We start from the raw sequence: 26,643 nt of genomic DNA, 5'->3' as shown, positions 1-26,643 counted from the left end.
GAGCAAGTGCCGAAGACCAGGATTCCTTTAAGAGGGAACGCTGAATACTGCTGGATTCCTGGCCAAAAACATTCAGGTGATTGTGACAGTTAGTATGGGGTGGCAGGAGGCAAGGGAGAAGGCAGTTCCTCTAATGAGACTGTCTGCAGAACCTCCTGGAAATAGACGCTGCCGCCTCCTACAGGGCAGGCTTCCTTCTTCCCTGCGTGTGGATGGAGCTGCAGTGGGTGGCCATAGCTACTTAGTGGAAGAATGTAACCAGGACAGGCTGGCACGGGCACCCTACAACCCAGATATTTTTACCGTTTTGAGATTAGCATAGTGGTAAAGAATGGTAGATCCCAAGAGGGTAGATATTTTAACATAAATATCTGGTAGTGCAATTAAGGTTATGTGGGGATTAGTCAGGGGTCCCCTTCACCAAGGAGACCGGTGAAACCCTCTCTTCTTGCATCCAGGGCTCTTGTTGCGCCAGCCCTCTAGACATGAATCCTAGTCTTCCAGAGACAGTACTACTGAGCCTGGCCTTGTGGACTCCGTGACCCTTTCTGGTTTTGCCTGTGTGTGTATTTTCACGCACACAAGAAATTCTATGCTTGTCCACCCGAACATTTGTGAATTTTCATTTACAGAGGCCTGTGGCTCCTGGCCAAAAGCTGTTACCATAATTGAGAAAAATAAAATTTAAAAATAGAAAATCCTTCCCTAAGTTTTTGAAAAAAAGTTTCTGAGGCCTTTTAACAAATATATAATAATCAAACAATCCATCTGCTATTGGTTATTTCTTTTCCTATTCACATCTCTAGGGAAATGAGATTCTCTGGATGAGAAGGTCATTCTCACCAGCTTGTGCCAGCTAGCAAAGCCCAACGAGGGTTTGAACCAGGAGGGAGAACTCTCCCAAATTCATATCTTCAGCGTAGACCTTCACCCTCAGGCCCATCTCTAATGCTTAATCACACCCCCCCCACACACACACACCAGGATGGCTACTTAGCCACCTTGCACCTCTGGATTCATTGCATTCCCCCATTTCAGGAAGCAGCACTTCTGCTTGCAGCAGCTCAGGCTAAAAGCCTTGGCATGTATCACCCCAGGATGTTCTCTTTGGCTCATCATCCCCCCACCCATCCTGGATCCAATCTGCCAGGAAAAGCTGTACTATCCAGATTCCAGCCATCTCTCCAGCCTCCTCTGCTATTCCCCAGGTCTGGGCTACCCTACTTCGGTATCTCTTAATTGGTCTCTTGGCCTCTACCTTCCTCCCTTGAAATATGTTCTCAGTGTAGCATCCAGAACGATTCTTTTAAAGCCTAAGTCCCATCATATCCCTCCTCTGCATACAACTGTGTAGGGTCTTTCCACTTCACTTAGAGCAAAGCCAGTCCTTACCAGCAACTAAAAGTTCCCATAACAAGGCCCGACATGGTATGCAAACCCTCTCTCTCCCCTGCTCCCTCTGACTCCTATTTTCTCTCCTGCTCTCTCTCCTTCAGGGGCAATGGCTCCCTTACTGCTCCTTGCTTAGGGCTTTGTCCTGGCTGTCCACTCTGCTGGAATGTTCTTTACCTAGACATCCACAGGCTACCTGCCTCACCTGGAAGTATGCACAAATATTCTCAGTCAGGCTCTGGCCATCCTATTTGAAATGATCATCTGCCCCTCTTCCCTTTTGAATGCCAAACCCCCCTTGCCCTTTGCTATTTTATTTTCATTTTTCTCTCACCCACATCACCTAAACTAATTTATAATTTGCTTATTCCTTATAGTTACTGCCTGTTTTTCCTAGTTAGAGGGTAGGGGAGATGTTCTTGTCTGTTTTGTTTAGTGATGCATCCCTAGAAATTTCCTTGCTCATAGTCAATGTGTAACAAGTTTATGATGAGTGAAGAGGTGCCTTCCTTCACTACATTTAAAACGTTCCAGGCATTGTAGAAACTAGGAAGGATTTGAGTACAAAGTGGAGAGTATTAAAAGAATCAATGTTTGATTTTTAAAAAATCACTTTTATTTCCTCTGATCTATGGTGTGTGATAGGAGAATAAAATCTATAAAATTCTCAGATTCATTAGGCTGGAAACGCCTCAGTTTTGGCAGAGACCCACTGGACCAGATCAGCTCTATATGCTGAACACTAGAGATTGGGGATATAGCTCAGTTGATAGAGTGCTTGCCTTGCATGCACAAGGTCCTGGGTTCAATCCGCAGCACCAAAAAAAAAAAAAAAAGAAAGAAAAAAGAGTATATATATGCTGAACACTGTCACACAGCATGGCACATGGCAGATGCTCTAAAATGTTGATTAAGTGCACAATGAACACATTTAAGAGTTGGTCTTACCATCCATACACACTGTTGTTCTAGGTCCTTGAGACAACTGAAATTATTTACACAATTTTATTACTATAAGATAAACTGACTAATGTATGTTATTTGTCAAGATGGGGGTGGGGTGCGATAGTGGAAAGACTATACCTAGGAGTAGGAAATCCTGGATGCTGGTTCCAGCTCCAACATACCCTGCTGTACTACATGACCTTGAGAAAGCCATTCACCTGTCTGAGCAATCTGTTTTATTTTCTAAAAAGAGTGAAAGTGGCTGGGACATCTGTAGAGTTATTTCCAATTATGAACCTTCTTTTTTTTTCCTAAGAAAAGGAGGTGTTAGTCACCTTTATTTCCTTCCTTCCTCCATTTCCTCATTCACTTCTTCTACCATGTGAGAAGGAAGTCATGTAAGAGGCATGGAAGTTTTGGGGTTCACAGCCTACACTTGGAATAGCTGGGCCCAGTTGCATTCAGGAGCTGCTCTAAACCAGCCCTGAATGTTAGAGTCTGTAAACAAGTCAGGATGGCACCTGGCATTTTGCCAGGGAAATGTTAGAGTCTGTAAACAAGTCTGGATGGTGCCTGGCAAAATGCCAGAGGGAGTGGTTTGTGAAGTAACAAAAGTGAGCCATTAAGTGTGGAGATTCCTTATTGGTTGACTGCTGTATCTAGTTTATGCTAATTAAGATAAGCTGTGTGGAATGTATGAATACCTCTGTTGTCTTACAATAAACGGCTGCCACTCCTGCTGTATCAATCTACACAAGTAGTTCATTGCCCTCCAGTTATGTTGCTGCAGCCGGACTGCGGCACCTGTGACCCTGGGTCAATTTCTTAACTTCACTGAGCATCATTTCCTCACCTGAAGAATGAGATGATGTTAATTGCATTGTACAATCTGGAACAAAGTAGACATTCTGTAGCTGCTAAGAGAGGATGAATGGGTAAGGGAGAGGCCACATTTGGCACTGGAGAGTTGGAATAAGTCTGAGGTATAACATCTATGTGAGTGAACTGTAAAGGTTTGCAGATTGGCCAGTAGGGGAGAGCTTCTCAAACTCACTTATTCTGGGACACACATAAAAAATAACAAAAACTTCCATAACTTAATTTTTCTAAGAGGAAAAAAAAAAAAAAAAACGCAAAGACAACTGTCTTCAAAGCATCATCCAGGGGTTGGGGCTATAGCTCAGTGGTAGAGTGCTTGCCTCACCCATGCAAGGCACTGGGTTCCATCCTCAGCACCACATAAAAATAAATAAAGATATTGTGTTCATTAACAACTAAAAAATCAATTAAAACAAACAAACAAAAAGACATTGTCCGACCCTTTTCCCTTTTTACTCTTTATTTAATTTTAGAGAATTGGGTCCTCTTGATAGTGGATGGATATAATTGACCAAATGATTTATTTTCTGCTCTAGAGAACAAAATGCCCACCTCTGTTAGAAGGTAAATATCTGCCCCTTGAGACTGGTCTGGGCTCAGTATAATTGAAAGCTATGATTTTGTAAATTTATAAAAGTCCAACTGAGTGTTTTTCTTCCAAAGCAGAATTCATGAATGAAACGGATGGCCTTATTGCCGCAGTCCGGCTGCAGCAGAATATCCGGGGGGTAGACGAATAACTTGTGTACGTTGATGCAGCAGGAATGGAAGCCGTTTATTGTAGGATCTGAGTGATATTTATACATTTTACACAGCTTATCTAATTAGCATAAAATAGATACAGCAGTCAACCAATAAGGAATCTCCACATTTAATGGCTCGCTTTTGTTACTTCACAAACCACTCCCTCTGGCATTTTGCCAGGCGCCATCCAGACTTGTTTACAGACTTTAACATTTCTCTGGCAAAATAACAGGTGCCAATCTGACTTGTTTACAGACCTTAACACCTTATGATTGCTTTGCATCATCCATGGTATTTGACAAAGTCTGCTCTCTTTATACGGCCATCATTAGCCTTCTTTGTGAGATCCAAGTCCTGCCTGTGTTAATTAGATGTAATTTTTGAAATGAAGGAGAAATGATTAAATTATCTGAATTCTAGGAAAAAAAACAACAAAGAATCCTTATTTCAGCCATCCATCAAGCCTTGACATCTAGAATATTACATGCTATAACTCAAATGAAAATATTTCACTTAAAAGTACAATGCCCCCATCCATGATATCATTAAAGGAAATCATTAAGCATTTATGCAGCACTTTGTGCCTGAAAAGTGCTTCACAGTTATTTTTATTGCTCACCAAAACCCTCAGAGGCAGGTCCTCCTCTACATCTTAAAACCAAAGCAAAGAGGAGATTGAATTACTTAGGTCTTAGAATAAATGGCTGGATCAGAATGAGAGCTTTGATGCCAAAGTCAGCTGTTTTAATCTACTGAACCATTAGGTTAGAAATTTATTCATTGTAAAAATGTTATCTGATGTAGGATTGACTTTTTTTTTCTTTAATACCTAGATCATATGTGGTATAGATGTGGCACATGAATTACAGCTATGGTTTGAATATGGTTTGTTACCTATGAAAGAAAACTCATGTTTAATCCCTATCAGGAGATATTAAGAGGCAGAACCAGGCAGGACCTTGAACAGGTGATTAGGGTTCTGCCCTTGTGAATGGATTCATTAATGTGATAGTAGGTTAATGGTTATTACAAGAGTAAGTCTGCTACAATGGCCACTTAGCCAAGTCTCTCATACTCTCTTGTCATGTGATATCCTGCACCGTTCTTGTGAGTCTACCACAAGAAGGCCATCAACCTTGGACCAGACCATGAGCCAAAATAAACCTCTTTTCTATATAATTTACCCAGTCTATGGTATTGTGTTAATATCAACAGAAAACAGACTAAGACAATTATATTTTTTTTAAATCAATTTGTTTCATCATGAGTAACTCTGAAGAGCACTGTTTCTGAAGAAATTTAATACAGTGAGCGCATTTTAAAAGAGAGGATTTTGCTATACTATCGCATTAAACAAACTGAAATCTCTGTGGCTCAGCCTTAATACTAAGCCTTGCATTCCAGTGAGAGGAGACTCTTCCATCTGGTGACTCAGGGATCCAGGTTCCTTCCATCTTAAGATGTGATTTACAGGATCACTGAAGCAGAGGTGAGCATGTGTGGAGAAGAACCCATCTTTCTTCCTAAGCAGTTTGGATGAAAGTGCTAACACAGTCTATCTGCTCAAAGTCTTGTGGCCAGAGGTATGCATAGCACCAGCCTAATCAAGAGTGGCTGAAAATGTTGGCAAGCACCTGGTCCCTTTGGACAGCTCTGTTGCCTCTTCCACAGACTTATCTTAGCTTGATTTCAATTCAATCTTTTGGACTTTGAATTTAAGGTCTAATGATAGTTTTTATTCATTTTGTTTTGATCTGGAATAGGTGACAAGTTATCCCTTGTAATATTTCTTTCATGGTCTTACATTTTCTTAGCACTTTATTATTTTTAAAGTTCTTTTGCATGGTTCATCCCATCTGATTGTAGTAAAAAGAGAATTACTGATAGTAAAGGGAACTTCAGTTCTTCTCTTCCATCTTCTCGGGTTCAACCGCTCTGGTACTCATAAGACAAAGTCTACCACTGAAAGAGGGAAGAGTCCATTGGCCCAATTCCTGGAACTGGGCTATAGAAAAGGATTAAAGTTATAAGTAATATTTATTCTGTCATTGGAACTAAATCTTGGTAGAGTACCCTCATCTTTTGCTCACTAATAGTGATGTCAGTGATGGATTCAGTTTCATCTCACCTGTGTTTGTGGAGGCTGAGAAGACTGGAGAATGGAAGTATTTGGGTGGGAGGGGGCTTGTGTGACAGAGTCTGGGAGCCAGGGTAGCGCTTCACCATTCCCCAAACTACAGAGATCCTGGTGTTGGGAGCTATTCACAGCCTTACTTAGGTACCAGCCTTTTTTCAGTAGATGATTCTAAAATTGGAAGGAAACTTAAATATGAAAGCACATGGAAAGAAGAGTCATTGAAAGTTCTGGAGTGTGGAATGATTTCCTTTGGTGGGGGCAAGATTAGATTTCAAGTTTTCCCCTCATATACATTTTTAAGACATTATTGCCAACCAGGAAGATAAATCCTATGAATTGGTTTCTGAAAAAGGCCACCAATGGAACTGTTTACAAACTGATTGGCCAGTATTCTGGCTTTAACCTTAAGTCTTCAGCGACATCCGACAACTTTGACCTAATTCTGAAAGGAGATTATATTTGGCTGAGTTGCTGAGCTGTTTCTCAGAACCTCCTCTTAGGATAGTTGCCAAATGCTCTTTTTGTAACTGTGTTGTAAAGTCTGAAGAAATTTGTTTTGGGTCACCACCCAGGGCCTGATGCCCCAATTTTAGACATATGCGTTATGATCTTTGTATTCCACTAGAGTTGAAACTGCCTTTTGCCTTGTCTCTCAGGTCTCAGAGACTGGATGTCTAGCAGTTGCCTGATGAGAAGAAAAGAATTTTACCTTTCAATTTTAGCAATTTCTTTGTCTGTTACAGTCTTTCTTTAAAACTGGGGTACTCAGGCTGGGGATATAGCTCAGTTGGTAGAGTGCTTGCCTAGCATGCACAAGACCCTGGGTTCAATCCCCAGTACCCCCCAAAACAAACAAACAAACAAACAAACCATAAATTACAAAGGCTGTCATGCTGACTGCTTTGGAAAAGCTAGTAGAGCCCCCTTCATCTTTATTTTATACATTGACTTGCACAATTTGGGTAGGTTTCTGTTTCTTGCAGTTCTATATGCCCTATTAAACCTCTGGACATTGTAATGCACCTCAGATTGCCACTTGAACACAACTTGAGTTTCGCCTCTGCAAAATGTGAACATGACATTGTTGCCCTCACAATTTAATATTTCTTTGGGAATCATAATGATCACACCTAAGAGCAGACTCTTATTTAATTCTTTTTTGAAGAACAGTGACACCTAATTAGAAAGATGTTTGTATTTAGTAAGAAGGCTGGAGGGCGACCGAAAAGTAGCGTAAGAATTTTTAAAAAGGAGGAAAGAACAAGACTGTCCATATTAGCCTTTGCTGCTGGGTTATGAGCTATTCTTAATCCTGACAGTACAATTAATGAGGGAAAAATAGTCCCCAGAAGAAATGTGGTTGGAGGCACTGACCTACCCTCCATCCCCCTCGCCAAGAGGGACAAAGTCTAGAGAAAGTTTCCCCAGTGAGAGTTACTGGGAAAGCGACTCTTTGGCTCTTGGTAAAACTTTCTTTATCAACCTCAGGGGCAAGTTAGTTTATAGCCAAGAGTTTGCACACAGCTTCCAAGGCAAAGGCAGAATCTCAAAGGCCTTACATTTGGATGGGCAAGAAGCATCTGCACTCTGGAAATGAAAGGCCCACACAAGGCTGGGGTTACCCAGAGCAGCCAGTGAAGAATGAGAAGAATCCTTTGAAGGTGGAGATTTCACTCTGGACACTTGAGAAAGACTTCAGGAGAAAGCAGATCCTGGGCAAACCTTGGAAGAAATACAGCTGCAGACAGACTGGAAAAGCAGGTAAGATTATGGAGGAATGGAGGGAAGTCTTTGTATTGGGTTGTGACAGTTAAACTTGAAAAATGTCTTGAGTTTATGCTTCCCCCTTCTAAATGCCAGTAACACCCGAATCCACAGAAGTGTTAACCCATGGTTTAATCTGTTATCCAAAATGATATCCAATTACATGTCACACATTAAAGTTAGGCAGGCTTACCTGCCTTATAGCAAATGGATATGGGATAGTTTATCCTGGTGAACTCAGAGTTGTGAGAAGATACACTAATGAGAAAGTTATCTTTTCTTGTTTTTTAAAAGGAAACTTCAATATTCCCATGAAAATTCACCTTTTTGTTCATTAGGAACAAAAAAATATTTGTTAGGAACGTATCCAGTTCCTAAGGTTTCTTAAAAACCCAGGGTCATCCCTCAATAAAAAGAAAGCTTTCTATTTATATTTACAAAGCATTTTCACATTCTTTATCCCATTTGGGCAGTCAGTACTGTTCCCAGTATTTGTTCTTGCTGCTGTGGGTTTTCCACAAAGTCACAGAACTACATAGTAAGAGATCAACTTCAAACCCAGGTCTCCTGACTCCTCCTCTAAAGTGATGCCACCCATTTCAACAGAACTCTCTGTTGTGCAGGCTGAGATAAAAACAGCGATCCTTCATGAGCACAGGGATGTAGCAAGCCAGGACACCTCACTCACTGTGACAAGAGTGCAAATTAAGAAGTACCCTTTGGGAAAAGCAATTTGGCAAAATGTATTAAGAACTTCATTCTGTTCCTACACTTTGACCCAGTAATTTCACTTCTAGGAATCTATCCTGAGTAATTAATGAGATATGTGGCCAAAGGTTTACGTAGAAACATGTTTACTGGAATGCTATTTATGACACCCAACAATAGGAGATTATTCAAGAACATTACAGTAGAGTGCAAAGATGGAATATTATCAAGGTCACTAAAAATCTGCTTTGAGGACTATTTATTGATAAGTCAATATCGAGAAAATATTAAGATATAAGGTAAATAAAAATAACCAACATCCAGAGAGAATAATTAGCAAAGAAGAAAAGAAATAGACCGAAACATTAATAATGCGTAGCTGTGTGTGATGAGATTACAAATAAATTTTTAAAACTCATATACCCATTTCCACATTTTCTATAGAGGATTTAATAATTTTAGACTTAGTAAAAAGATTATATTTAGATTTTTAAAAATGTAAAAGTAGCCAGTAAGTGTGAACACAAAAAATGAAGAGTGATTAGGGATTTCAGGTGGTCCTTTTTACCTAGACTGCTCTATAAACTGTACAGCTTATGTTCAGGAAAACCTAATAAATAAGTAAATGTGGTACCACTCTTAAAAGGAGCATATTATGATTTTTGATGTAAAGATGAAAAGCACAATTGCAATAGAGTATGTGGCAAATATCTAAAACTAGAAAAGTTCAGCTCTGAATAGTTGACTCACTTCCACAGTTGAGTTTCACTAAATGTGCAAAAGCTGGGCACTTCGAAAGTCTTGCTTCAGGAAGCTCTTAAAAGTTCTCCTTGCCTCCTAGGCATCTGATTTCTTCCTCTTCTGTCTTTGGCCCTGGCTTGTTCTCCATGATAAAGAAGGACAGAGTTATTAGTGTCATCAGAGCCAAATGCTAGCAAGCCAAATTTTGGAACTTTCTAGGTGAGAGGAAGGATGAGCAGAACTGGTAGCAAAAGCAACTCACAGATTCAGGGTTAACACTCTGCTTTTTGAGGAGACTTCAGCCCTTTGGAGGGCTTCCAGCCTGAATTTGGAGAAGTCATCAACAGGAAAACAAATAGTTGGCGTGCTCTGTGTTTACTTTGCCTTTCTCAAGGTTGCATCATAAATTTCCCGACTTAGACAGCCTTAAGGCCAAGGAGACATTCTGTGAGCTCAGGGCCTCTCCTCCAGTCTGCGTGAACTGCGTCCACTCTCTCCCAGGAGAACCTGGGCTCTGGCCCACGAAGAATGCCCAAGACAGTGCCCGCACTGTTTCACTCTCCTGGGGCAGGCTGGGAAAATGTGGGCTGGAAAACTTGAGTTCTTCAAATGAGAGCTGCTGGGCTGCTTTGGAAAAAAATACACTTATGCCAGGGGAGAGGAAGCCTGGAGAAATTCTCACTGGTTGAGTTGACAGCAGGTTTGCCATGCAAAATACCCAACAGTACTTTAGGGGCCTCGGCATTGTAGTGGAGTTTGATCAATTCTAAGAGCGACCGTCTGCTCCACCGTTGGAATATTTGTGTTCTCACCTCCACCCAACATTTCCAATTAGCAGAAAAGCCTACGCTGGAAACCGCCACATATAATCCAGAAAAACTGTCAATGGAACATTATAAAAATTGAATATGTGTCAGAAGTGGATTTAGATTCCTTGGGTTAATATTATTTTTGCAATTAGGTAATGAGCTGAAATTAATTTACTTGTGCTGTGCGATTAGGTTAATTTACTCCAGAATAATCTTACATTTTAAAAATTAAAAATGGTGGCCATATCTTCTCATTATCAATCAAAGTAGCAGCCGTGCCACAGAAACAGGCCCGTCTTGTACTCAATTGTGCTCTTATAGGCAGCCAAATAAGCATTAAAAATGACAAATTACTGTGCTCCGATAGATCGTCATGTTTAAGTAGCTACAAATAAGTGTCCATTTGTGAATGGTTCAAATTTGTCAATTATTTTTCCTATAAGCAAGATAACCTCTTTCATAAACAGAAATCTACAAATAATACTCAAAGTGCTTTAAATTCTTATATATATAATAATACTGCTGTGTGTAGAAAACAAAAATAAGCTTACAAAAATGAAGCTAAATATGTTACCCTTTATTTTGACCTTCACAAATACAAGAGTTCTCTCTGTGGCTCGATAAATGGTTTAAGTCCTTGAACGATGCAAACGTGCTGACGATGTTCCCACACTTGCTTCAACCATGGTCCTGTTAATAGTTTGAAAATTACTTTAATTAACCTTATTTCATCTTGTCGTGGCATTAGAACACTTTTATATTTTTTAACTAAGCATTAATTTCTTTCGTTATTAACCTTGGATTCTGGCCTTGGAAGTTATGGTAATTTATAATGCGAGTTGAGCCAGGTGCCAGTGCATCAGAACAAACAGACTGTGGGCCCTGCCCAGAGCTTTCTTGGTCAGGAGTCTTCAGTTTACAGGGGATGGAAATACAACCAGAGAGGGGACAATGTGCAGCAGGAAAATCCCAGGGGAAAGACAGCAGAATTCAACAGATACTAGTATGTAAAAACGTGGATGTGTAACTGATGTGATTCTGCAATTGTATACGGGGGAAAAATGGGAGTTCATAACCCAGTGAATCACATGTATGAAATATGATATGTCAAGAGCTATGTAATGTTTTGAACAACTAATAAAAAAAATTAAAAAAAAAAAAAAAAGAAAAATCCCAGGGATGGATTTTAGTTGACCAATGATTCTGACTCGGAGGGAGGATTCTGAAAGGCAAGGCCTGGGTCAGGTACTCACCGACCCACCCCACCTTGTCCTGAGACCAGAGAGGAAGCAATCTGTGACTGAAGAGGGGGCAGGGAGGAGGAGAAATAGTGGCCATCACCAAACAGCCTCTATTGTAATGGTTAATCAGAGGCACTTTAACAGCATGTTTGAACATGTACATTTCTTGACAATACCTCCTTCTCTCTTTTTCTCTCTCTGAACACATCCAAACAGCCAAATACTGCCTCCATCTCCAACTGAGTCCTGGGTTTTACATCTGCATCTTCAACTTGTCACATTTCTCCATAATCCGGGACTTCTGCCCTCACTGGTTTCTTTAGATATCCCACATCCATAGTCATGGAAGACCACGGTCCTGCTGTCAGGGAGTTAGGGCAGGGCGAAGCCGGACAGGCAGAGTCAGGAGCCAGTGTGAGCCCTTGCAGCATGCTCTCCCTTCTCTGGAAGTACCGTGGCAGGCCAGAAGAGGGCGAGACCAACCTCAGCAGAGCAGGCAGCTGGAATCACAAATTCAGCAAACATCTCCTATCCAGATGTGTCCAGGAGTCTGTTGTTCTGATCTTCTATTAACATATTTTCATTTTGGACATATCATATTCAATGACAGGAAATGATATCATATGAACCATTGAAGAGATATTCCAAATACCTCAAGCATATTGTTTTATAAATATCAAAATGACATCATTTGAAGAGTCAGTGCTTTCTAAGAGCCTGACTTCTCCTATTTGTTCTGATAGTCCCTGGGCCTGGAGGGCTCATTCACTCAGTCCTATTCCTGGTGGGTGTGCTCATTATGCTCCCCCACACTACTGATGGGGCAGGGGAGGTTATGACAAGCCAGGGCAGAGCCTCCAAAGCCACCTGTCTGATATTTACACGTCACATACTGTTACCAATTGAGCAGGGTGTGTCTGCCTAGAGGTGCACAGCAGAGTGGAGAAAATGGATTATGTGAAAAAAAGAAAACTCTTGGGTGGTTAAGAGCTCAGGCCACTTCCCCAGTCTACAAGATGGGGGGAGAGGATCCCGTAGGATTACAGGATTTTTCAAATCAGGGAGACACCTTGAAGAGCTTTTGGTCTAGCCCTTCTTTTCCTGCTGCCCAGGAAGATACATGTGCCACATTCACTGTCCCAGAACCAGGTGAAGTTCCTGGGCCCCTCTTGGATGGGAAGCCCTCAGGGCTGCCACCATCTTTCCTCCTGTTATCATGGTCGAAGGTTAGTTGTTCGACAATCTCAACCCGGAGTGACCTGACACACAGAAGCTGTGTCTTACTCATGGAGCCGTTGAATGTCGGTGTTCCGTGGGCTCCTCCCATTGAGCAGTTTTGGGACACAAGCCTCTTTCATGCTTGGCTCCCCTGACCCCAGAGCCCTCGAGGTTTGCTGCTGGATCTCCACATCTGTCTGAGACAGGTAGGGTGGGAGCGTGAAGGACTGTGCAGGTACGGGTGGGTCTGGAAGTGGGGTGCCTCACTCCTGTTTTCATTCCACCAGCTGGAAGCCACCCCTAAGTCCAACTCTCACAGTGAAGGAGGCTGGGAAATTCAGCCCAGCTGTGGGCACAGGAAGAAGATGGGGCTAAGAAAGCACACGGCAGGCTCTGCCACACCTGTCTTTCAAGGCAACTGAGGTGAGTCTGTTGACGGCTGTTCATTTCAGTCTTTAGGTTCTTTGTTTGGGATGCTGACATTGAATAGCAGAGGGCATGTGGTCTCTGCAGGTGGCCAAACTTGGGTTAAGATACTGTTGTGTGACCTTGGGCAAAGAATTGATCTCTTTGAGCCTCGGTCTGCTTGATTAGGAAATAGGGGCATCTTGAGATTATTAAATGAGATAGTGGATATAAAATATCTATTTTATGTCCTCATAGTTGTTGGTACACACCATTTTGACTAGATGGGGGTCGGGGACAGACTTCCCATGTCCCATTGTGGCAGCACTGCCCAGCAGGGCCCAGGTGGCTCCAGACAACATGCTCTATAAGATGCCAAGAGAAGTGGCATCTTTCCTCATTCTCTTGCTAAATTTCAAGGTAATTCAATCAGACCGATACAGGGCTTTGAAAGGTGGTGGTGGTGGTAGGGGGGGACATTTCCCCAACCCACAATCATCCATTATTTAATTCAGAGCAGCCTATCCGGAAAGCAGCGGTTTTAATATTTTCCTTTGAAAAAATATATATTTTGGGAAAGCAGTGAAAAGGGAAACAAACTAAAAAGGAGTATAAGTTTCACTTATAGGTTTGGGTGCCCTAGGGGTGGGGAGAAGTGTCTTCTCCCATGGTTAGGGCCCTGGGGGAGGATGTGGCTCAGGTACTGTGCCCTGCCCAGGCCTGGGGTCCCCGGGGGCCACTTGAGGGACTTCAACAGATACTTACGGACTGGATTAATAGGTGCAAGAAGACTGTTGCACAGATAATATCCCTAAATGGTGCCTTTAATTGTAAATGTTTATCAACCACCACACAACAGTTCTCCCCTCCCCCACGCACACTGAAGGAAAAGTAAAATGAAGACGCCTTTGTCTCTCTTTTTAGCGCAGTGTCCTTTAACATAACCTTCCAAGCCTGGCTAGTTAAGCTTAGTGGCGATAAGATATTGAAAGCAATAAATAAAATGACGTCTGGGGCTTAGAAGGTTAACAGTTTTTTCAAGAAATTATTCTCCAAATCCAAGGGTAAAATGGCGCCTGAAATCACAAAACGTGGTCCTGTAGTGCCCCCTGGTGGCACTTTTGTGGAATTGTCAAAGCCCGTAATTGTGTCCAGCCCTAGTCATTAGCATAATCTTGATTTATTTTGGAGCCTGGGACTTGTTATAGGGAGGAGGGGTGGGGAAGGCAGGAAGCTGGACTCCTTTCTTTCTGGATCTTTTTCAAATGGGTTAACATCACAATGCTAAAATAATTTGTGTATTACTGCTAGTGTATGATTTAAAAACTGAAACCATGTATTATCTTGAAAAGAAGCCCTTTCACCTCCAAAAAAATTATTGGCTTTAATTTTTTTTTTTCAAGTGGCAGATATTAAGCAGGTTTTTTTTTTTTTTTACTCATTAAAACATTCTTTGCAAATCAGACAGAGGACAGTTTTTAATTTCAGAGATTAATTATCACATGTAATAATCGAGCCATTCTTAATTTTTTTCCTCGAGATCTACTACTCATTTCAATAAAAGACATATAGAGCCAGTCTATAAAATGAGAATGGAGATTGTAGATAAAATTATAATATTACAAAAGGTAGTATTTTCTCCTTAAAAAAAAATCTTGAAATTTATTCTAATAAGAATATTCCTGTTCCTAGGAAAGGGAAACTAGTTAAATTATACACATTTAGCAAGTAGAAGTGGTGAAAGGTAATAATTAAGAATTTTAGATCACTTGTCTTTATTGATGAATCTGGCCGGCCTCAAAAACGCTACAACCAGAATTGTAGAATGTTATGAAAAAAGAAAGGTCTTTTTCTTCTTCTACCCACTTCTATGGTGGTGGAAGTCCATTTAACTGCAGGAACATAATGTGCCAGGCATCCTGCTGGACCCTGGCGTAGGCCAAGTCCTCGACTTTCAGGAGCTCCAGAGCTGGGAGGTAGACACACAGGCAAGGCCAGCCATTTCCAGCTCAATAGATGAATGCGGGGCTAGAGAGGCAAGAGTTGGGAAGGGAAGGCCAGAGGCGTCTGGGAGGCTTTCCTGTGAGTTTGGAAGATAGGAATTAGCTAAGTGGGAAAAGAGCAAGCAAGGGAGTTGTAGAGACAGGAACCTTCACAGGCCAAGGGGCTCCATAGCACTTCTTCCTAGGAAGGGGGCATGGAGGGAGGAGCCATAAACTACAGAGGGTCCCCGGAGTGCTGCACTAAGCACCCCTGCAGATGGAGACCTTGGTATTATGAGGAAGAAGCACGGGATACAGACAAGACAGGAGCTTCGATCTTTTCAGGTCCTCATTCAAAGCCCCTCTCAGTCACTACCAACCTTGGGCAGGTTTCCTGCCTTTCTCAGCCTCTGTTTTTTCATGGATAAATTGGGCATGGCAATACCTACTCTTACAGATTGGAGAAGGCTTGTAGGGTGTGATTGACAGAGGGACTGACCCTGCCGGTGCCCTGTGGATGGTAGCTAGCTTTTATCAAAGTGAAAATTATTCACATTATCTGAGCTCCAGACCAGCACACCTGTAATCCCAGCAGCTTGGGGAGCTGAGGCAGGAGGATCTCAAGTTCAAAACCAGACTCAGCATCTTAGTGAGGTCTTAAGCAACTTAGGGAGACCCTGCCTCTGAGTAAAACCTATAAAAAGGGCCAGGGATGTGGCTCGGTGGTTAAGTGCCTCTAGGCTCCATCTCCAGGATCAAAACAGACAAACAGACAAAATTGCAGATCAAGCCAGGTCCCGGCCTGGGATCTCATTGAGTCACCAAAGCATCCCCCAGTGTCTGGTTACATATATTTTTTTATATGATCAAATAATTGACATCTGCCTCTAGCTGGAAGCCCCCTGAGGGCAGGAGCTGTGCTGACCTTGTCACGTGGCCCACTTGCCCTTTGGGTGCCGGAGAATAGCTGTCAAATGAAGGAGGAAGGAGATGGCTGGGGCGTAGCTCTGCCGACATCTTGCTTTGCTGATGAGAGCAGGCAGAGATGGTGAAGGAACCCTCCGTGTGAGGTGCCATGTCCTACGACCCTGTAATTCTGGGTTGGTAACTGTTTTGGAAAGTACAGTTGAATTAGGGACATTAGTGTCTTCGTTTTCATCACCTGGGAGGACAGAGCTGTGGTTGAGAAAACTGACTTCTCTCCCACCCCATGCCTCCATGCATCTTTGGAAGAAGGATTAGACAGTTTATTTGCAGATTTTTTTTTTTTTTTTAGGATTAAACAGTCCATTTACAACTCACACATTCCATATCTATAGTTAGGTGTTATTATTGAGTATTGGATTTACAGATTAAAAAAAATCCTTTGGCTTTTGATTGTCTGTTCTGTAAGGCAGGAAAGACAAATAGCAGTTCCCATATTTATTTTCTGCAGTAAAGACAAATTATCCTGCATTCAGCTATAAAAAAACAACACAAAGAAACTCAAACCCAGGAACTCCCTTTGCATCATTAAATTCATATGAAAATGTCTCAGTGTGTAGACAGAAATTGTGGATAGCTGTAATTAGTTAATATTGCCTATATGTCACAAGCAAGTTTCCCATAGCATTGTTTGAAGAAAAAATGTATGTGTACTCTGTATTTCCATGAATGAAAGAGGTAAGTGCATTTCTCTTTATAAATATAGAAATATGTGTGGAAATAGAGACTGATGAGTTCAATTACATTCTCAGGTAGTGTTGGCTGCCAGGACTAAAATCCTGGTCTCCCGGGGTGCTATAGTTTGAATGAACTATTATTGTCCAAGGTTCCAGGTATTAAAGGATTGGTTCCCCAGGGTGGGAGGTTCTTAAGTCATTGGGGGTGTGCCTTTGGAGGGGAATGTGGGGTCCTGGTCTTGTCCTCTGTTTTTGTTTTTTTGGCTTCCTGGCTCAGAAGGTGAGCTGTTTTACTCCACCCATGCACTTCTGCCATGATGTACTGCTTCACCAATGGCCTGAAGAATGGAGCTTGATCATGGACTCAAATATCCAAAAGCATGAGGCAAAAATAAGTTACCTCTTTTCTTTAAAAGCTGCCTCAGGAATTTTGTTATAGTGACAGAACACTGATGAATACATACCATGTTCTGGTACAGTTTAGTTCTTTGTACAGTGTCTCCCTGATAGTTTCTTCTTTCCTCCAGACATCAAACACAGGTGGAGGGCTCACTGGGCAGGCCATGTGTAGCATGGAGTCCACAATTGGAAGGAACAGAGGCCTGGGGCAAAATTCTCAGAGGCGCATAGGTATCAACCCTTTAGCATATGCTGGATATTTGGGCTGATACCTTTAGTGATTACAGTGCAAATATTCAAAGGATAGTGACCAATGTTGTGGGAGGTCCACGGTGCCTAAGACAACATGCACAGCAAAACACACTACCCTGCTTTCTGCACACCTGTCAAATGTCCCTCCAGTCTCTACTGAGAGACCTGTTTATAATCATCTCAGCCTAGTTACTGAGGCTGTTTTATAATTAAATAGAAAGGTTTAACAATTTTTATTTTCAGCTTTTGGCACTCTGAATTTTCCACCACGCAAATCGAGAGAAGGTTGCCCTTTATTGCAGTCAGAAATTACAAAGTGCTTTTCTCCTGGCAGGAAAAAGGCTGCCTGTGTGCCCTGGAGCCATACTGAGCTGGTGGCACTGTGGGGGCGCAGTGCCGAGCAGCAGGCGCTGACCATGGCATCGTGTCTCCTGGTATTCCAGCTGGAACTGTGACTTGATGAAATACATACATATTTTATCAAAAACTTCATTTTCTCTTTATATTTCAGATAGGACCTTATACTGACTTGTTGACATGATGTGTTTATGTAGATTATCCCTGAATTTCATTTCTGGGCCGAAGATGGTGTGATGAATAGTCAAGTACAAGAAAGGGTGAAAGATTGTTGATTGGGGGGGGGATGGGAGAGCAGCAGGCTGGAAAGTTGGGGTAGAGCAGCGCCTCTGACTGGCACTGGGCACAGAGACCCTGAGAGAAAACAGGCCACAGCACATTTATTTAAAATGCTGCTAGCATACATATTAATCCTAAAGAAAATAGTCATAAACATTCAAGCCAGAGTCTTCCTAGCACCAGGGAGTGGATCTGAGCACCATGCTCTCCTAAACTTCTCAACTTGCTTCTGTATATGCAAAATAATGGGGCTGGGCTCTGTGACAACTTTGGAGATTTTTTTTTTTTTTTTTATCATCTACAGCTGCTGTAGTAAATCTCTCTCTCTCTCTCTCTCTCTCTCTCTCAGATTCAGGCAATGAATTTCCATAGAGACATGAATTTTTTCTCCACATTATTTTCCAGTTGAAAAAAATCCTAAGAGAGAAAAATCTGGCAAAAGGTGAAATGAAAATCTGTAATTTCTAGAAATACACAATTTTGTGGAATTTTTTCTTAGCATAAAACTACTAAGATGGATGAGTTTCAAATCTAGCTCTACCATTCATTTGCTGTGTGACCTCGAGCTAGTTGCTTAACTTCTCAAGATGGAAATGATAATCGTCCCTACCTCCAGCAATATGAGACTTAAATGAGGTAAGGCCTTGCACTAGAACATACCATGCCATTCAGTTTTGTGAGATGAAAATGTTCTAGAGATCAGTTGCACTACAATAGGAATATATTTAATATTAGTCAACTGTACCCTTAAGAATGATAAATTTATGCCATGTATTTTTATCACAATCTAAGAAACTGAATTGCAAAATGTATATGCATATGTGTGTACTAAGTGCTTAATAAGCATACCGTACCTATCATTATGCCTCTTACTTTGTTTTCAGGTGGGCTCACATCCTTCTCATTCATTCATTCCATGAGCAAGGAGCAAGTGTGGCAAGCACGGCCCTGGGTTAGGCTAGGGATGTCCAGAGAAGAACATCACTGCAGACCTCAAGAGTGACAGCCCTAGAAGGGGAGATGGGGGGTAAGCAGTTGCCACTTAGGGTGGTGAGGGCCATGGCAGAGATGGGACCAACAGGATGGGAGGAAACTCCTGTGTGCTTCTCCAGAGGAGAGCCCTGGGGTGGAGGGAGTGGAGAGAGAAGGGAACTGTTACAGCAGAAGGTTTGCTGCAGTGTTTGGGGCTGAGCCAAGGCTTGGGGGACACAGTGGAGCCGGCAGTCAGGGATGACACACCCCAGATTCTCTGAGTTTGTGATGGGGATGCAGATCTGCCTCTGCCACTGAGACAGGTTAAAACAACAACAACGACAGCAATAAAACCTATGCTTTAAACAGAGCAGTGGATGTACTAGTAGTAAAGGGCACAGCCAAGGAAGACCTGTCCCCAGCAACTGAAAACCACCAGCTTTCCTTTCAGGAAAGCCAGGGCCATGGATGAGCCATGGACATCTGTGATCCTTGTGCATGAGAAGGGGTGGTACTGATGGCTCACTCATCCCCAAGGCCCTGGCCTTCACACCAAGGGGGACCTGTTTGGGACAGCATTCCCATCTACTTGGCATTCACCAACTGGCTCAGCCCTGTGCACCTCCCTCCGACTCACTGCCACCCACATGGCTGGAGATATGAGGGGGAGTGACAGGCCATCCTCTCACTACCCATATGAACACTGGAGTTAATCTGTATCTGGATTATTATCTCCCGATGCAACAAATTATTTTGTGCATTTGCTTTATTGTAGACTCTTGGTTATGATAAAATTAGTTCTATTCCACATTATTGGTTCATAATTAGAATTACATGAAAAAAAAAAAAAAACCAGATACCATCTCTCTAAGCCTTCTCTGGCTGAGCAATTGAACTGACTGCACAATTTCTTCTCTCTTTCTCTCTCTCTCCTCCAGTTTCATTTTCAGGCTAATTTCAAAGTCCTTAAAATGTCTTGAAAGAATAAGACCTATTTCAATTGGATTTTTCTATAGCCCATAGGTAGGGTGACAAATTCAGCATCCAAACTGGGACAATGGTGTGAGGGAGAGTCAGGCTATTAATAATTAAGCTAGGACAATAGCATAAGCCAGAAAGGCTGCAGGCAAATAGCCACAGGTGGTCATCCTATTTTTAGGGGCAAGCTGACCCTCTCCAGCAGTCATGGGTTCGTCCTGCTAGGCAATGCTGCTTTTCCTGATTTCTTTCTTTCTTTTTTTTTTTTTTTTTTAAGTGTTAATTTGGGGCAATCATTTCTGTAAATTAAAAACTCCTTGTGATATGGATGGCTGTGGTACAACTTTAGTACAGATTTGAGAAATTAAAATGAGGAGGAGCAAAAGGTATATTTATATCTAGACGGATGTGATTGCTTGGGACTTCCTTTGACATGATAACTGCGAAGCGTTAAGGAGATACTTGGCTGGCATTTCTTTACGCCAAACTTGTGACCTGGACCAAAATATGAAAACGTGCTTATTTTCTCTTAAGGCACAGGAAACTGAAAAAGTGACATTAGAGTCTCCCTCCATTTCACAAAATTCAGTTTGGAGCAAATGAAAAGTCTACCCTTTGGCATCAAAATAGAATATACATCCGTAAATATATATATATATTTTCTGGGAAACAACCTTGTTTAGAAATACATAGTTAGTGCGCAGAGATCCTGACCTTGACTCCAGGTTGATTCAAGTGAAACTGGCTGCTCAGTGTCCCTGCCTTCAAGACTGCCACCTGCCACCCATTATACGTCATCCCTCCTGGCCAGCCAAGGAATGGCTTTCATATTAAAATGTGAGATTTGCTGCTTTTGGTTTCTTCCTTGATCCTGAAACATGTGAACCTCGGGTGAAAAAGTGAAATACGTTTGGTCCTCAAAGCAGCAGTGATTTCTGTAAGCACAAAGACTGCTTCTAAGATTATGCTACACTATGTCCCTACCATCACCTAGGTTTTTATGATCATGTGCTGGGTATGGACATATTTTGCTACCTTTAAAACCATAACAATGTGAGATATTATTCTCATTTCGGTATTTGCTGGATGGAATTCAAATAAATTGGCAGTCAGAAATTGAACTGTAGCATCTAAATTTGCCTATGATAAATCATGGTTTAACAGGGCAATTCCCCATAGATGTAGTTTACATACTTCTCTGAAGTCAGAAATGACTGCAGTTAGCAAAGTGTATGGTGGCCTAGGTTAAGACATATATGGAGGCTTGGGGGGGCTCTAGAGAATAAATGACTTCCAAGGAAGGAAGAAAAGAAGGAACAGAAAAAGGACAGAGGAGGAAGCAAGGAGGGCAGAGTAAGAAGGAGGAAAGGAAAGGAAAAGAAGAAGAAATACAGCCTGAGAACTCGTGATGGTTTCAACAGAACAATTTACAATTCATCCCATTCATCCTAAGTGAGCTGGGGGGCAACCACCCACACCACCATCTAAGGAAAACCCTGTTAGAATGAGGTCATATTTTCCCTCAAAACAACAAGATGGAAAGTGGCAGGTGAATTGGAATTGCACTACCACCTTGCAGTGTGTGGATCTGATTTCTTTCCACCACGTGCATGTCAGGACTTAGGTCCCCGAGGCTGGCGCCATACTGGCGTCCACACTGATGTGGTCTGAGCACTACAGCAGATGGACAGCTGAGGCCCAGAAGCTGGGTGCTTCCTGCAAGGAGCTGCCAATAAAGCAAAACTTCATCAAAGTACAAATGATCATCTTTTATCAGGATCATTCTCTCTCCTATCTCGTAATAAACCTGTCTGCATGGTGTGTGTGTGTGTGTGTGTGTGTGTGTGTGTGTGTGTGTGTGTAGAGGGGTGTGTGGAGCTGCTGAGCAGGTGCACACATGTGAGTGCTTGATGTCTTGTCTAGTGTGATTAAGAGAGGAAAGGGGGGAGCTGTTCTTTGTTTATTTTGCAGATAAATCTCATCGCTAATCCGGATGCACAGCAATGTCTTGTGCAAAGGAAAGGAAGCCCCCTATGCCACCCAGACGACATCCATATAAATCACAGGTTTTATTCTTTGGCTGTGAGGGGGCTCTGCAGATTGGTGCAACGTTGCACACTCTCATTGGGCGATGCTTCATTACTTGGCAGAAAATCCCCAGGGCCAAAACGTTATTTAAATGTGCTATGAAAATAAACATGATTTATATGTGTGTCGTCTGCTGAGATGTTCTCTGTTACTGCAGGTGCTGTCATGCATCAGGATTAGCGCTTCAATTTATCGTCAGTCCCAGCTACACACATGTTCAATGACAGGACGTTGTCCACATCTCTAAAAGTTCCAGGAAGGAGATGGTGTTTGCTGAGTGGTGGGTTTTAGCTCTTCAATGCTGTGGTTGACTTTTATGGACTGAGGATGCATGCGTGTGTGTGAATGCTCATGCTGAACCTGGGCTGTGTTTTGTTTGAGGGATGCAAGGAACAGACACTTTGTACTTAGGGGCATCAATTTCCAATGGCAGCAGAATGATGTTTCTGGTCAAAAGAGAAAGAAGAAAGTGCAATCTTTATTTCAGCTCAGGGCTGGGGCCCACATGTTCAGCTCAAAGTGAGTAGAAATCTCTGAAAATCAGGTTTAGGCTAATGAATGTCAGCAGGCTTTCAGCCCAAATGCAGTTGATTAGCAGGAAGGTGTGTGGTTGGGATGTTTCTATTACCAAAGACTGATTTTTAAGGGAAGGGCTTGTCTTCAGGGGTAGAAGACAGTTCCTCTAGAGGCTTAAGTAGAGGCTTTCCCAAAGGGCTTTCACAAACATTCCAAAAGCATGGGGCTGACTTTGGCTCCTCCACCAGCCCATTGCTCAAGACATGAAGACAGACTTGAGGCTAGGAGAGTGGGTGGAGCTAAGCCAAGAGCCCTGATTGAATACTGACAGGTGACGGGCACCTGCTATCCCAGTCCTTATGCAGCCCTGCATCATCCTGCCTCTCCTATTAAAGATGAGGAGGCCCAAAGGGGTCAAAATCCCACTCAGTATCCCTGAGTCCAGAGAATACAGGTCCTCTGCTTCCAGAATCCTCCTTCTCTTTGCTTAAATAGTAGCAACTTGTGTTTTGTGAGTCTTGCCTCTGGCTTCCCTGTTCTGTTTTTCTTCCGGATTAGGGCTCTCAGTGATATCTTAAATAGGTCCTACATCAAATTCTCTTTAGATTGATGTTGGGAAGCAAACAAAAGAACTTACAAATACACTACACCCCATTAGGTATTTATTTTGTTTGTTTGTTTATGTAAGCAACTGTAACACCAGAGGCCTTAATAAGAAGCCTTTATAGAAAAAAACTTTAATTTGGGAATAGTTTCATATCTACATAAAATTTTCATAGTACCAAGAATTCCTTCATTCCTGATGAAGTATACCCTTCATTAGGTTCCCCAAGTGTGAATTCTTTGCCATGTGTGCTTTGTCATTTGATGTGTGCACACACATGCATGAGTTTAAGTATGTGTGTATATTTCTTTTCTGAATGGTTTGGGAATACGTCATAGACATGCTGCTGCTTATCCTAAATACTTTGGTACGTACTGCCAAAGTTCACTAATATAACTACGGTGCGGTTATCCAGGAAATTAGCATTGCTATGATATTATCTAACGTCCAGACCGTATTCAAATTTCAGTTGTTGTTCTATTACTGTCTTTTCTAGCAAAAAAGAAAAAAAGGGGGGAGGTTCTTTTCAGATTGAGGCTTTTCTCATTTGTGGGGACTTGTGTCAGAGGGCTGACTTTACTGAAGGTTTAGGCTATTAATCTGAAAACTAAACTTTGCCTTTAAAAATATCAAATCTATTTTTACCTTGATGATTCTCCTTCTATACTTATAATTAAATGTTCCTAACTGGCTAATTCAAAACCTTCTTATCCTTGAAATAGAAAATAACTCCTGGTTCTGGGGGCCTCCTGAAGTTCAATTCAGTGTCTTCAACAGCCACTTGGTCAGGAGCTGTGTGGTTCCATTTGCCTATTTTCACAGGGTTTCAAAAGTCTTGGCCGTGGCTTTGACTCAGAACCTAGGGTGAGTAAAACCATGGTCCAAACGGTGCTTGACAAAGTGTAGTGAGACCTGGTAATTTGGTCTGAAAATGTTTCCGTGGAAGCAGAGCCCCATGAGGCTGTGACGTGGGGTGCCACTCATTAGAGCTGCCAGCGTAGTCCTCTGGCTGCTGTGAGCACGTGGCGCGTCCTAGGAGCTGGGCACAGGGAAAGTCGTGGAATGAAAAGACAGCATTGCTGGAGAGTTGGTGTGTCCACAAGGAGGATTAGTGGAACACCTTTATAATGCTGGTGTTGACAGACAAGACTAGCGTCTGTTTTATAGGCTATTGCCTGAGTTTCATCAGACTTCTCCTGGGTAGCGATAGGTTTCGGCCGACATGATTTGACCTGTGATTTATCCAAATCGGTGTAATAATAAGCTAGGTTGTAAGGGCATTGACTTGACCATGTATGCTCAACTACAGTAAACCTGTTATAAAACCAAGCAAATGAGGGCTTCTGTTTCTCTTGCTGGTGCACGGTGAGAGTAGGAGAGTAATGAACTTGTCCCCCCTCCAAGGCATAACCATCCAGAAGGTTTGTAAAAGCTCTTTATTCCTGGTGGGGAAATGATTTTAGTCTTAGGAAGGAAACACATGGCTTTCTTCTTACAGCTTCAGACTCCATCTTGCCAGCTGCATTTATTTCCCTTGGCATGGCACTAATGAAAGGAGACTTTGATGAGCTGTGTGTATGGCCACTCCAGAGAGGAGGCAGAAAGACTCAACTTTTTGGAAGGTGCTCTTTCCAGAGTGTTTCTGCCTTATCTCTAACACACATCTCCGAGAGACATCGCTGGTTTTTGATGAAAAGCTCACAGGGGCCTGAGTTACCTGCCAAAATGGTTTTCTGCAGGTTGGGATCCTTGGAAAGGTGATACCAGGGAGGCAGGCACACAGGCTCCTGCGTTCAGTAGGTTTGTGTCTCCCAGGCCCTGGCTGGGCCTTGTATACTTTAAAGCAAATTCCTGCCTTTTTTTTTTTTTTTTTTTTTGTTGTTTAAATTTTTTTTTTTTCAAGGTGTTAGCAATCTGTCTTACGTTCTCCCACCCCTGCTGGGATTTATGATCCAGTTTGTATTTTACTACATGATCTTGGCAGGCTCCCCTCGTTGAAATTCAAACCCAAGCAACTTGATGGGGGAACAGACATAAAAATATTAATTTGGTGGATATTAAAAAAAATCACACTGGTTATAAATCAGGGGCTGTCCACTGGTTCCTTTCATCATCTAAATGGTCCTTCTAACCAGACCACAAATCTTCCTGGGGAGGAGGAGGGGTTTGGAAGGTGGGTCCCTTCCTGAGGTTTCGGAGACAGCTCACATCCAACACTTCCTCAAACCTGGCTTTGTTTTTTAAAGGTAATAAAAAGTGAGTACTTCTGGTACAGGGAGGCTAATTAACTGGCCTCACAGAACAGACTTGGGGCTTAAAAGAAAGTTGGCTTGGTCTAAAAGAAATTAGGTTGTGGAAATGTCTGAATGTTGATTAAAAATACGATTTGGGAGGCTTCAGATGAGCACTGTGCTTCCCCAAGGAACAGGGGAGCCTGTTTTGTTATGATGGTGGTGTAAGGAGAACAGATGAAGTGGGTTGGTGTGACAACAACCAGGAGCAGCACACACAGCATGTGTGTACCTGGGATTGAGCTGGAGAACCGAGACAGCCCGTCTGTGGCTCCTGTGCCAGCCCTTGGATTTTAATAGGGAGCCATAACAAGATATAACCGAGGGAGGGAGGGTAGGTCCATTCCTGTTGGGTAGAATTAAGAAAAAATGGCCAAGAATTTCCCTCCTGTAATGATATTTTAATGACCTCTTTCATTTCCATCTTACAGCTGATCCTTACAGTTAAAAGACTCTTGATAGGTACTTTAAACTTTCATGAAAACTCTGGGAATTGATTTTTAACAACTGCAAATGGTTGAAAGGCTAAATACTTCTATAAGAGGATGCTAATAAAATGGAAAGTAAGTTGTCCCTCTCACCAATATCCATATATGCAAAAGTGTTTGTAGTCATGGTGGGAAATTCATTAGCATTTTAGAAGTTCAAGGCTCTATTTAATGGTACAGAATCTAATAAAGTAAATGAACCCCAAACTCAATCCAGTCAGGCTCACGGTGAACATGTGTGTTATAATGAAGGTCCAACACAGCTGGATCTTGAGGTGAAAGAGAGAGAAAATCCAGTAGCTGGGAAGGGGCAACCTGGTTTTCTATAAAAATCAAAGCAAATTCTTGATTCAAAAACTAGCATGACAGCAGGAAGAAAAGAGATTGTAAACGAATGCTGTTTTTTTTTTTAAAGGGAAAATATTGGTAACAATTGGTTCATATTACTTCTTTGCCATCTTTAAAGGCAGCATTAGAGAAGGGCCTCATTTGTGCATGAAGACGGTAATGATGAAAATTATTTCATCTTAAACAGACATCTTTCTACTTGGTTACCATGCAATCTAATACTGACAGTGCCTTGGATTTGAAAAATGATATTCTCATCTCTAAGAAATGGAAGGCAAGAGACAGCACAGTCATTCTGAGCTCCACTCTAAAGCAATTATGAGCTCTTCACAACTCTCAGAGGAGAATTGATTTTTATTTTTAGATTATTAAGCCGTGGGTGCAAGGAAGTCAGGCTATGTGACCTACTTTTGACCTTGTAGATTGAATTCTTCTCGAATGGATT

At 42.1% G+C, this 26,643-nt stretch overlaps 1 long non-coding RNA gene and 1 other non-coding gene across 4 annotated transcripts in view; both read left to right on the top strand.

Annotated features, from left to right (window-relative positions):
- The first annotated feature begins 6,869 nt into the window (after positions 1–6,869).
- Positions 6,870–6,942, top strand: Trnaa-agc (transfer RNA alanine (anticodon AGC)). Its single transcript has one exon. It is a non-coding gene; the product is annotated as a tRNA-Ala (tRNA).
- A 610-nt stretch (positions 6,943–7,552) lies between these two features.
- LOC143381801 (uncharacterized) overlaps positions 7,553–26,643 on the top strand; it is a 303,885-nt gene continuing 284,794 nt past the window's right edge. For all 3 annotated transcript variants that reach the window (XR_013088895.2, XR_013088894.2, XR_013154552.1), the window contains exons 1-2: positions 7,553–7,858; positions 12,866–13,001. This is a non-coding gene — a long non-coding RNA (uncharacterized LOC143381801). The remainder of the gene's footprint in view (positions 7,859–12,865; positions 13,002–26,643) is intronic.

This window comes from Callospermophilus lateralis, chromosome 1 (genome assembly GCF_048772815.1).
Source record: "Callospermophilus lateralis isolate mCalLat2 chromosome 1, mCalLat2.hap1, whole genome shotgun sequence".
Classification (NCBI taxonomy): Eukaryota; Metazoa; Chordata; class Mammalia; order Rodentia; family Sciuridae; genus Callospermophilus; species Callospermophilus lateralis.
This window is presented reverse-complemented; position numbering and strand designations above follow the sequence as displayed.